At 37.7% G+C, this 12,571-nt stretch overlaps 1 long non-coding RNA gene across 1 annotated transcript; it reads right to left on the bottom strand.

Moving 5' to 3' along the window:
• Positions 1 to 1,646: 1,646 nt before the first annotated feature.
• Positions 1,647 to 7,721, bottom strand: LOC140340539 (uncharacterized). The gene is made up of 2 exons (XR_011922669.1): positions 7,579 to 7,721; positions 1,647 to 3,725 (listed from the first exon to the last, which is right to left on the bottom strand). It is a non-coding gene; the product is annotated as an uncharacterized lncRNA (long non-coding RNA).
• Positions 7,722 to 12,571: the final 4,850 nt, after the last annotated feature.

Here is a 12,571-nt window from a genome sequence, read left to right as displayed (position 1 = left end):
TATTTCTGTAAGTTACAGGTCTACAATTTAAAAAAAAAAATTTCATGAAAACCTGTGACGCTTTTGGAACAGAAATCTAGAAATCAGTGTAACGCTCAGGTGGTTAAAGAGTCAGGCAATATTTACGTTATCAAAGGCCTTCTTGGCATCAATAGAAATTATAGCCAGATCCATATTTGGGTATACTTTAGAATATTCCAGCACCACAACACTTTGCAGATGTTTGATACAGCCGCTCTTCCCTTTACAAAACCAACTTAGGTGTCAAGACTAGGGGAAGGCAAAAAAGCTTGCTAGAGCTTTTGATATTAATATTTTAGCATCTATATTTATCAGGGATATGAAACGATGAAAGGATTCTGGATATCTGGGGTTCTTCCCCTTCTTTAGCAGCACTTTAATATGTGCCTCTCTGTCCCATGAGAAATAACAACCCTGAGCCCATTTTGTGTCATAAAAAGCAAACAGATAATCAAATTTCTCTTTTTAACATTTAAAAAAATTTAGCTGTATAGCTATGAGCGCTGGGGGCTTTACCAATGGTAAGGTAAGATACGGCAGTAAGTACTTTCATGGATGACATTGGGGAGTTTAATTCAGAGCAAGCTGCCTGTGATAATTGAGGGAGTTTATTTTTCCCAAATACGATTCTGCTTCCTCTAAATTGTCAGGTTTTTTTTTTTTTTTTACAAATCTTAGTAGGACTGTGCCAATAATTGATTGATCATACCTGGATCGGAAGTTACCTCTCCCGTTGACATAAACAAAGTGGGAATATGTGTAGGTTTGAATTTTTGTCTCACTAGATTGGCAAGCATCTATCCTGACTTGTTTCCAAATTTATGAAAAGCGAGATCTCTACGTTTTGATTTGAGATGTTCATATTGATCCAGCCAATGATCAAATTCAGGTTTGGCTTCAATTTTATTTTTGTTTGGTGTCTGAGTTCATACATTGTTTTAAGTATTTACATTATTATTAACTAAGACACTGCAGAAAGTTTGTTCTTTAGGTGACACCCTTTATTGGCTAACTAAAGTTCTAAAAAATGCAAGCAAGCTTTCGGAATGGCTAAGATCCCTTTTTCAGGCCTTTAACATTATGATAACTAAAGGTGCAACTAAAGTAGTTAGTGGATTATGAGCTTTTCCAATAAGCATACTTGTAGATTATAGCAAAAGAATACTCTTTTAGCGCCTGCAATGATAAATATATAAGTCCAGGATCCTGTCACTGTTGTATCCCCCAAAGCTATCATCTTTGCTGGTCAGTATTCTGGGTCCATCACAATCTTCTTTGACCATTGGGTGGGTGGTTAAATTGTCCCCAGAAAGTTTATCTGCATTGCTGGGAAAAGAGCTATGCTCTACACTGCAAGGGACATATGCCATGCGGTGTATATGAAAAAAAAACAAAACAAAAAGTCACAGGAGCAGTGTAAAAGGGTTTTTGGCAAAATAGACTTTGCATGCCAAATCCTCTATTTCCTGGTGAATCCTTGTTTTTTTAGTTTAGTTCCACTTTTAGTAGGCCAGTGAGGGTATTACTTGAACTACAAACCTTCTGCATAATTCACTGGGTAACATGGTACAAGATACTGCTTCCACAGAAACAGTAAAACACATCCAACTAAGCACATATTTAAATATTTTTACCACATTTTATTTTTTATACATTTAAAACAGTTAAAAAATTACTTAGCTGAACACTTTCCAAGGCTATTTCAATATATTTAGGGTATTTCAGGTCTGCTGAATCCCAAAATGACATCAGCTTCATTGAATTGGCTCTAGTTCTTGTGATACAGGAATCGGAATAGACAATTTTACTAACAACAAATGTTAACACACCATATTATTATCAATCTTTATTTACACCGATGTTTGGCATTTTTCATGACACTTTCATTTGCCTTCTTTCTTCTCATACATTTTCTTTTTATACAGAAATATAAGTTCTTCAAGTTGTTCAATCCCCCTAGCGTTCTAATTCTATCATTTTCATGCAAAAAGCATTACCGGTTTTTCATAGACCGTTCCACTCAAAGTTTGAAATCTGTTTTACTGCATAATGGCAACTGTTATGCATCAATTCCAATTGGTCACTCAACAAAACCTAAAGAAGAATATGAAAATATCAAAATGGTCTTACAAAAGCTTTACTATCATGAACACCAATAGTCCATATGTGATTTAAAAAGGGTGACTATAAACCACAAAATTATGAAGAACTGGCACAAAACTTGCTCTTAAACTTAAAAAATTTGGGTGCTACTATGAGCAGAAAGATACAGTATTTCCATAGCCATTTGCAAAAATTTCCAGACAATCTTGGCAATTTCAGCGAGGAACAAGGGGAGAGGTTCCATCAAGATATAAAGATGATGGAAGAAAGGTATCAGGGCAGATGGGAGAGACACATGTTGGCAGACCACTGTTGGAGCCTTCACAGTGATTGTCCGGATCATCAGCATAAAAGGAAATCATATAAACTGAGTTTTTCAATGACTTCTTTGTGATTAGTTCTGTAAATAAACTGAATATAGAGTATATTGACATTTCATAAAATTTATTTTGTATACGTAGGCATATCTAGTTTAATTTTTCTTATATTTCTTGTATTATTATTTTTCTATGAGATTATAATTGAGGTCATTATTTCAAAAACTAGAGCCAATCTAGCAAAATCAATACCATATTTGGAATCAGTGCATCAAACATAACCTAAAATGACTTTAATCTGTTTGTCAATAAAATGTTTGTTGACCAGTGTTTTCAGTTACTTCTCTAGGAGGCAGCACAGATATTTGTTAGGAATGTATATGACTTGAATGACCGGAACACATACAAACATCATACCACCTAAAACAAATGTAACTAAGACAAAGTGAAATATAATTCAAATCAATCAAATATTTGATTCCACAACAATTTCGACAGCCAACAGGTTCTCAGAATGACAGTCATATATTGACTGGTCCCCTCTAGTAAACGTAGCATGTTTTTCTAGTTCATGTTCAAATTTGGTTACCACAAACAAGTAATCTATGGGGTAGCTGTGACAACAGCAGACAACATAGCACCCACTTTCAATAAAGTATAAAAACCACCTGCAAGAAACTAAGTTGGCAGGCATGCTAGATGATTGTCGACCAATCGTAATTGCCTTGAGCAAGAATCTTGCATGTGTACTAGGGTCCCCCAACGTCATTTATCAGTCCACCTAGGTGGATCACTAAATGACTACGATAAGACAACTGCAATCATTCCCTATGAAGGAGGACGCAGCAGGGTGACTCCCACTCCTTCCCTTCTCCATAGTATTTAGCAGCATTCATTCATACAGCATTAATTATTCTGCCATGAATGATAGTTTCCAGTGGCAAAAAAACTTGCTGAATAACTCTTTAACAGCCACTTGTCAGCTAATATCAGTATGTTTGTAAGCCAATACACAATACAAAACTTAAAAAATGGATTACAAAATATACAATGCACATTAACAAAAGTACAGATTGCTTGTCACGTTGATTTATTTGAAGTATCCAGTCAGATATATGGATGATCCTGAAGACAATGCCCACATCTGGCAAGGCAGTAGTTTGTCTAGTTATCTCCATGGGCAAACACCACTGCCCCCTAACTACACAAACTACTACCTCAGCCAGACATGAGTAAACTGAGCTTTCCAGGTCTTATTTCACATGTATATTCTGGATCTGCAATCTGCAAAAAAAGGGAAAAAGAACAACACTGAGAACATGAGAAAACACACCTGGTCTTAGTGAAACCTAGTAAAGAGTGATATGATTGACGCTCGTAAAGCAGGGACTTGACATATCTTATATCAGGAATTGCTGAACAGACAGTGAACCAGTAAGCTGCAATAGTCAAATGTAAATAGTGAAGGCAATTCCTATTTAAAAAACCTATGATAAGCTTTATATTTTCTTTAATGCAACCTGCTTACATTTTTTTTCTGTACATATCCTAAAAAAAAAAAAGCAAATCACTTTATACACACTTCAGTCTACCTTATTATTTCAGTTCCGGTTCTCTTCTGTACTAATGACATCCAACTTCACTCAGTTCACGTCATTTGAGCCTAGGGAGTCAGACCCTTTGTATCAATTTGTTCTAACAAATTCAGGAACTGGAGTTACTTATCCTTAGCCACCAATCAGACTTGAACTAAATCTATAAATCTGATTGATGAATGCAAAGTCCTTAATCATTCTTGATGTTACCCCAATACACATATACAGTAAAAGACAAAAACAAAAAAAAAAAAACACCTGATTTATAGCCTTGCAGGTTATATTTCTAGAATTATTGCAGGTGTATTAATGTTCGCATTGATGACTCATACAACAGAATTGGCTACCCTAATGTAACACATGGCAACACAAGAAAGCACACGTGTTAGCATATACAAAGGTGTGTTTGCATACAGGATTCTTAGTATCCCGTTTAGCCCACAGCTCACTAATACATTGATTTTATGTTACTATGTGATAAAATGATAACATGTTGCTGAGCTCTTAAAGAGAAGCAGTAATAGGCTGATATTAGACAAATGAAAAGCTTCACTTTCCAATCCATTGCCAGAATTCCCAATTGACAGTACTCAAGGTTTGCGATTGGTCACTCAAACACCAAGCACTGCATTGTGGGGCGTCAAAGGGGAGGTCCATATACTCCATATCTAGAAGCAAGGATGGAGTAGTGATTTGGATCCAACCAGAGTAAAAGAAAGATGGGCCACCTTAAGCAGCTGTACAATATCAGCATGGCTTACTAAGAGGGACATTGTTTAACAAATTCTGCTGTGTAAAAATGGAGAACCAGAATGAGTTTTTTTTATCATAAAAGTTATCATTAGGTTTTTAAGTAACAGAGTATACTAATATATTACACATATTTTATGATATATTATGTTATAAAGACAGTAAGTTAAAAAAGATTAACATGCACGAACAAAAGACTGTTATATCCAGTTCAATTATGAAGAAAAACTATAACATTAAAAAATCCTGTTGCATACTTCTGTTGCATTCTGTACACAGATTGCAGATTATCTTATTACATCCTTACATTGTAAAAATTAGGATGAGAGAAGGAGGTCAGGACAGTAATTTTTCTAACAGTATTAATGTATGTTTTTCATAGGAATTATGTAAAGTAGTTGCAGTAGGGTTGTGGCACAGATCCTGAAAGTGGGATTTTGTTGCACGTACCACCAGCAGCACCACCACCACTGTTATTAAAGGGCATCACAGGCAAACACCCTGACCTGTGGAGCGGTTTTGTTGCTCCTGGAGCCATAACAGCTGTTTGCTTTGTGCATTGAAGCAGTAAATATTCATGACCCCAAAAAGACCCCAAAAAGGGCCTAAAGAATTTATATTTCTCCCCCCAGCTCACCCTAATATTTGCACAGGCCTGCCAAAGAGTATAGCCAGGTTGGCCACCTAAAGGAAGAAAGAGCCAGCTCTTCATGATGCTCCTCAGTATTTTACTAACATCTTATGTACAAAAACGTAAACCCCCCAAAAAAACAAGATGTTGGTTGGTTGGTGACTTGACTTTTCTTTGCAGTAGTTATGCAGTACATCTAGGTCATGTCCCTGCCCCCAGTACACTAGCTGTGCAGTGTGGCAGGTTCACAGAATGCTTAATATTTTGTTAGCTAGAACAGTACACATTATTATTATCTTGTATTTATTTTGGATACGTACACACCTGTAATATTAGTCGTTGGAAATGAACGACTAACAGCCAATCGGTCGATATTCGTTAACAAAAAAAGTGCAGGACACCGATGAATGTCGCTGGAAATGAACAACCATCCTGGCAGATCCGTTTGGACGACAATTGTTCACTATCTATTGTGTGCGGTTGTTCAGTGATCGCAGATTGTTCTGGGGTACACGTCACTTCCTGAATTCTTCAAACGATCGTATCTAGTGTGTGTACAATATTAGTGGATTATATTTGAACGATCGTATCGTTACAGCATGTACAGGATCATGCACTATACGATCGTTCAAAATAATCACGAATAATCGTTCATCTGTCGCTAGTCATTTGTTTTCTAACAACAATTATTGGACGTGTGTACCTATCCTTAGACAGAAATATTACACAGCCCTTTATAGAGGTCTTAGTCATGTCACCAGAAACATTTGCCGAGAGAGACATGAGTAATATGAAAAATATGAAATTCTTCCTTTCCTCTGCCTCTCCCGACATGCATACTTATATCGAAAACAGTGACTTGGAAAGTATGAAAGGCAGGGAGTGCACACACCAGCCAGGAAATTTTAAATATTGAATTAGTGCATACTTTTCGTTTTTATAATAAATCAATTTATATGTATTTGTGAATACATTATATTATATTCATAATATGAATGTTTTACTGTACAACAATGAGTTAAAACGTTCCCTGCTATGCCTCAGCCATCCTTTCTGCAAAGAAGAAAGGTGCTGCACTGACAGACTATCCCTCAAACCAATAGCAGGCCCCATATCCTTTAAAATACAGATTGTTAGCCAATGGAAGAAGCAAGGGCGGGCTCAAACTAGGTTAGGTTGTCTCTTACTCTGCCACGCGTGCATCCATCAGATGACACTGCTGCAGACCAGGCCTGGAAGTGCAAAGCATGTGTTAGTTGTGCACATATTTCACTGTACCATATGAGAAATAAAACATGTTCGTGATGCTAGCTGAAATACATACACAAGAACAACAAATATACATTATCATCAATTATATCAAATAAACATGTGTTGGAATGTATGGACAGATATGTACACACATGTAATACATAGGCTCACATACAAGTTGAAGAGTAAACCTGTGATTAAAAATGAACTACATACAGCTATAAAATATCGACTGAAAATACATTTTCCTATGTAAGTCACTACATTTTTAATGCCACGTGACGTTGGCGTGGGCATACATTTCGAGCCGAATATGTTCAAAGGATGAACACTGGCTATGCCGAAACGATGATTCCTTGGCTTCCTGGTGGTATTGCCATGATTGCACCTCTAAAAATTGTATTTTGATGGCAGATATTCTCCGTACAATCCGATGAGGCCTACCGACGATTGCCCGTTGATCTTTGCAGCCCCAACATCAACTGTCTTCGTACATTTGGTTTTGCTCACCTGTAAATCCGATTATACCATGACAAGGGCAAGGGCATATGATATAATTTATCGAAAAGTCCTACCGCCCAAGTGAAAAGAAATGACAAGCGCATAGATACCTCCATACTGGTTCGCCTTCCTCACATCACAAGAAAAGCACTGCAGACAGGGCACGTCTGCACTGCATTGTTGCTTGCAAGAACACGTGTTAGATGCGAAAAACAAGCAGATGTTAAAAAACAGCAGCCAGATGTCTTAGGACTGATCGCAGTATGGAACTCACCATCCCAAAACCTGGCAGTTTTAGGTGGGATGTGATGTATGAAGCTGTCCTCTGCAATGACCTCTCCCCCATACACATCTCTCCTACCCTCCCTTACAGACAGGCGACACCATAATAAAAAAACAATGCTCTTACTTCTGCAAGGATCAGTGGGCTCCATGTGACTGCTCTCTTCTCTCTCTGTGGCCTGGGTGAGCATGCAGCAAACACAACTGCATTCTCAGTATCATCTGTACAGCTAAAGCATTTCACTTACTGACTTCTTCAGTCCTCTCCCTCTCCCCTTCCAAAAACACATTACATCCCAACCCTGTGACGCAATATGGCACTGGACCAATTAAAGCTCACTTCTGTTTTTCCCTCTTCTTTTTTTCTTAAAGGGATAGGCATCATTAAACTCTAAGCTTAGGATTTCTTTTTGCTAATCATGCAGAGACAGCATAAAGCATTGAAAAAGTGGAAAATACTTTACATTGTTGCATTTGCAAATCCTTCAGCTGGTTAATGGTTATACACAGCCAGACATGCATCACAAAATGTTCTCATACATGTTGATCTTAATGTAGTTTAAAAAGAGTTCTATATAGTTGTACATATCTGTAATTACATTTAAAATGCATTGTGGTGAAGCTTTTAGTACACTATTTTATTTCCTTCTCAATGAACTCAAAGGACTTGTGTCTGTAACTATGGTAAAGTTAAAAGGTAAGTTGAACATTTACCCAATATACCTAATTTATGAAATGGTTTTATATATATATATATATATATATAAATATATATATACACAGTGGTACCTCAGTATAAGTCCGCTTTGGAATAAGTCCAACTTGGTATAAGTCCTGTTTGGACACGAAAAATTTTGCTTGGTATACAACCTTTGCTTGGTATACAATCTTTGTCCTAGAACTTGTATGGGTCAAAATGAGTCATAACACCTTATTTACCTCTCTTGAGACAAAGCCACGACTGCCCACAGGTGTCAGTACGCCAGCTGCCACCATTCAGTGAACAACCTGCGCTATAACTCCCTGTGAATTACATAACATCTCCTCCTCCCTACTCAGCACCATCCTAGTAGGCACTTGACTCCCCTCAGTAAGGTAAAGTGAGGTTAAATTTTCATTTGTTTCATCTAATTGCATTTGTATTTATGTATTTTAGTATTAAGCAGTGTTTAAATTATTTTATACAGCCCCATCAATGTATAATATACCAATAACAATATTTTTTTTTTCCCCGTCTTGTACCCGTGCGTGTGATTTGGTTATGAAAGTCATTAGTAGGTAATTGGAGGAGCGAATAGAACGGCTAGGGGAGTATTTTTCTACCAGGTCAGAAAGGTAAGTGGACCAGGAACTGTGAAGGGATTTAAAGGCAAAGCACAGGAGCTCTACTTTGATTCTCGTTGATCTTTGCAGCCCCAACATCAACTGTCTTCGTACATTTGGTTTTGCTCACCTGTAAATCCGATTATACCATGACAAGGGCAAGGGCATATGATATAATTTATCGAAAAGTCCTACCGCCCAAGTGAAAAGAAATGACAAGCGCATAGATACCTCCATACTGGTTCGCCTTCCTCACATCACAAGAAAAGCACTGCAGACAGGGCACGTCTGCACTGCATTGTTGCTTGCAAGAACACGTGTTAGATGCGAAAAACAAGCAGATGTTAAAAAACAGCAGCCAGATGTCTTAGGACTGATCGCAGTATGGAACTCACCATCCCAAAACCTGGCAGTTTTAGGTGGGATGTGATGTATGAAGCTGTCCTCTGCAATGACCTCTCCCCCATACACATCTCTCCTACCCTCCCTTACAGACAGGCGACACCATAATAAAAAAACAATGCTCTTACTTCTGCAAGGATCAGTGGGCTCCATGTGACTGCTCTCTTCTCTCTCTGTGGCCTGGGTGAGCATGCAGCAAACACAACTGCATTCTCAGTATCATCTGTACAGCTAAAGCATTTCACTTACTGACTTCTTCAGTCCTCTCCCTCTCCCCTTCCAAAAACACATTACATCCCAACCCTGTGACGCAATATGGCACTGGACCAATTAAAGCTCACTTCTGTTTTTCCCTCTTCTTTTTTTCTTAAAGGGATAGGCATCATTAAACTCTAAGCTTAGGATTTCTTTTTGCTAATCATGCAGAGACAGCATAAAGCATTGAAAAAGTGGAAAATACTTTACATTGTTGCATTTGCAAATCCTTCAGCTGGTTAATGGTTATACACAGCCAGACATGCATCACAAAATGTTCTCATACATGTTGATCTTAATGTAGTTTAAAAAGAGTTCTATATAGTTGTACATATCTGTAATTACATTTAAAATGCATTGTGGTGAAGCTTTTAGTACACTATTTTATTTCCTTCTCAATGAACTCAAAGGACTTGTGTCTGTAACTATGGTAAAGTTAAAAGGTAAGTTGAACATTTACCCAATATACCTAATTTATGAAATGGTTTTATATATATATATATATATATATAAATATATATATACACAGTGGTACCTCAGTATAAGTCCGCTTTGGAATAAGTCCAACTTGGTATAAGTCCTGTTTGGACACGAAAAATTTTGCTTGGTATACAACCTTTGCTTGGTATACAATCTTTGTCCTAGAACTTGTATGGGTCAAAATGAGTCATAACACCTTATTTACCTCTCTTGAGACAAAGCCACGACTGCCCACAGGTGTCAGTACGCCAGCTGCCACCATTCAGTGAACAACCTGCGCTATAACTCCCTGTGAATTACATAACATCTCCTCCTCCCTACTCAGCACCATCCTAGTAGGCACTTGACTCCCCTCAGTAAGGTAAAGTGAGGTTAAATTTTCATTTGTTTCATCTAATTGCATTTGTATTTATGTATTTTAGTATTAAGCAGTGTTTAAATTATTTTATACAGCCCCATCAATGTATAATATACCAATAACAATATTTTTTTTTTCCCCGTCTTGTACCCGTGCGTGTGATTTGGTTATGAAAGTCATTAGTAGGTAATTGGAGGAGCGAATAGAACGGCTAGGGGAGTATTTTTCTACCAGGTCAGAAAGGTAAGTGGACCAGGAACTATGAAGGGATTTAAAGGCAAAGCACAGGAGCTCTACTTTGATTCTAAGGTGAAATGGAAGCCAGTGAAGGGAACTACAAAGAAATGCAGCAGAAGAAGAGTGGTGGGAAGGATGGACGTGTCTGGCTGCAGCATGCATAATAGATTGGAGAAGATAGAGTTGGGTTAGTGGAATACCAGAGAGGAGGATAGCAAATGTTTTGAATCCTGGACCAGATCCATTCCAGGTTTGCTGGATCACTCAGCTTCACTGATGAAAGTATATTCTCTCCAGCCTTGGAGAGCTTTCATAATTCAGGCCCATTGTGTCTGAGGGGAGGGACGAATAACAGTGTTAACAGTTGGGAATATGTCGGGGGGGGGGAAGATGATGAGTTTGATTTTATCTAGGTTGAGTTCCAGAAATCTGTCAACCTTCCATGACAATTTTTATAGTCTTTTAGAATATCTTTTTAGAAATGATGATGATAATATTAATATATTTTATATTATTATTATTAATAATAATAATAATAATATATTTTATATTGTATTTTTATATAATCCAAATGGTAAGTGACTAAACAAATATAGGGAACAAATGTGCAGCAGGTTCTCATTTAGTCTTTATATACACTATAACGGATGTGGCTACCTGCATAATACCACAACACAGGGCAATGAACAGACATCTGCGCCCTATTCATTACACTAAAATGCGATGGATCACATATAGTTTCTTTGTATTGGACCAAGTAGATCTGTATGTTCTAAGTAGATGCCAACACAAAATAGCACTCATAGCAATGGTGCTATATTTTTTGTAATGGATAATTCCTTGTGGTATACTGCAGTCATCCACTCCATGCAGACAGATAAAAATATGAAACTGTCATGCAGGTCTATATTGTCCAATGATGTTGTACATATTAAGATATAGTTCACCATTTAAAAGGTTAAATGGTTTGCACTTGAAAAAAAGGCATTTTCACTGATACAGGATAAGCATGCAATTTATGAACTTAACCAGCCTCCACATTTGTGCATAATAAATTAATGTTTGAATGGGCAACTCTGAAAAACAACTGTTCAAGGTTGGCCAGATTCATTCAACCCAGCAGTAGCATGTACGAGTAAAAGCATGTAATGAGTAGTAAATCAGCCACAATGGTAATATTATATTTATATCACCGTCGGTACCAAATGTTAATTGCCAAATTTTCAGGCAGCCACTTTGTGCAACCAGTAGTATGTAAACACCCTGTGCTTGATCAGCATTCAAATGGTCAATCACATTGACAGCTTATAGCTGTGGGGACCCACTTGGGACATTTTTTATTTAGAGACGTGTTGCTTGGCAGATTTCATAACTGGCTGGGTAAAGTATGCTTTAGCACTTCAGCTTCAACCGTGGTCTTATATTGTGGTTGCCATTAGCTATCCTCCTTGTCCTAATATGTGGGCTCTCGGTTCTCCGCCAATCCCTTTTTCCCCCCAGACACCATCCCTTGCTCACACCAGTCCTAAAAGCAACCATATCCTGGGATAGCGCAACTAGCCTTCTGAGGCTGGGCAAGAGCTTGACTATAGGTAAAGAATGTGGAGTTAGATGGGTGGATTGGCATCTAGGCCGTACTGATCCTGGACCAGGACCTAACACTGGCAAGCTGCAACATACCTTTTATTTTTTTGGAGGGAGGTGGTTCAGAAACATATTAAGAGATAAAGATATAGAATAGATGACATGTGCCACAAAGTACCAGGTGGTCATTGCCACAATACACAAAATATTTGGTATGGTTTAATGGGAATGGTTATGGAGGCTACTTTCTGTTTATTGTGAACACATGGGCTGCAGCCCTTGTACTCACTAGATTTATTGGTGATCACCTAAGCCTTAGCATTAGTACACTGGGGACCTTAGCATTAGTACTCTTGCTCCAGAACATGTAGCTTGTCTGAATTCCAAGATAAAAACAGGACAACTGTGCAGCCTGCATGCTTCAAGACTTTCAATTACCGTATTTTTCGGCGTATAAGACGCACTTTTTCTTCCCCAAAAC

Source organism: Pyxicephalus adspersus, chromosome 1 (genome assembly GCF_032062135.1).
Source record: "Pyxicephalus adspersus chromosome 1, UCB_Pads_2.0, whole genome shotgun sequence".
In the NCBI taxonomy this organism is placed as follows: domain Eukaryota; kingdom Metazoa; phylum Chordata; class Amphibia; order Anura; family Pyxicephalidae; genus Pyxicephalus; species Pyxicephalus adspersus.
The sequence above is the reverse complement of the archived record's forward strand: the minus strand, read 5'-3'. Positions and strand labels throughout refer to the sequence as shown.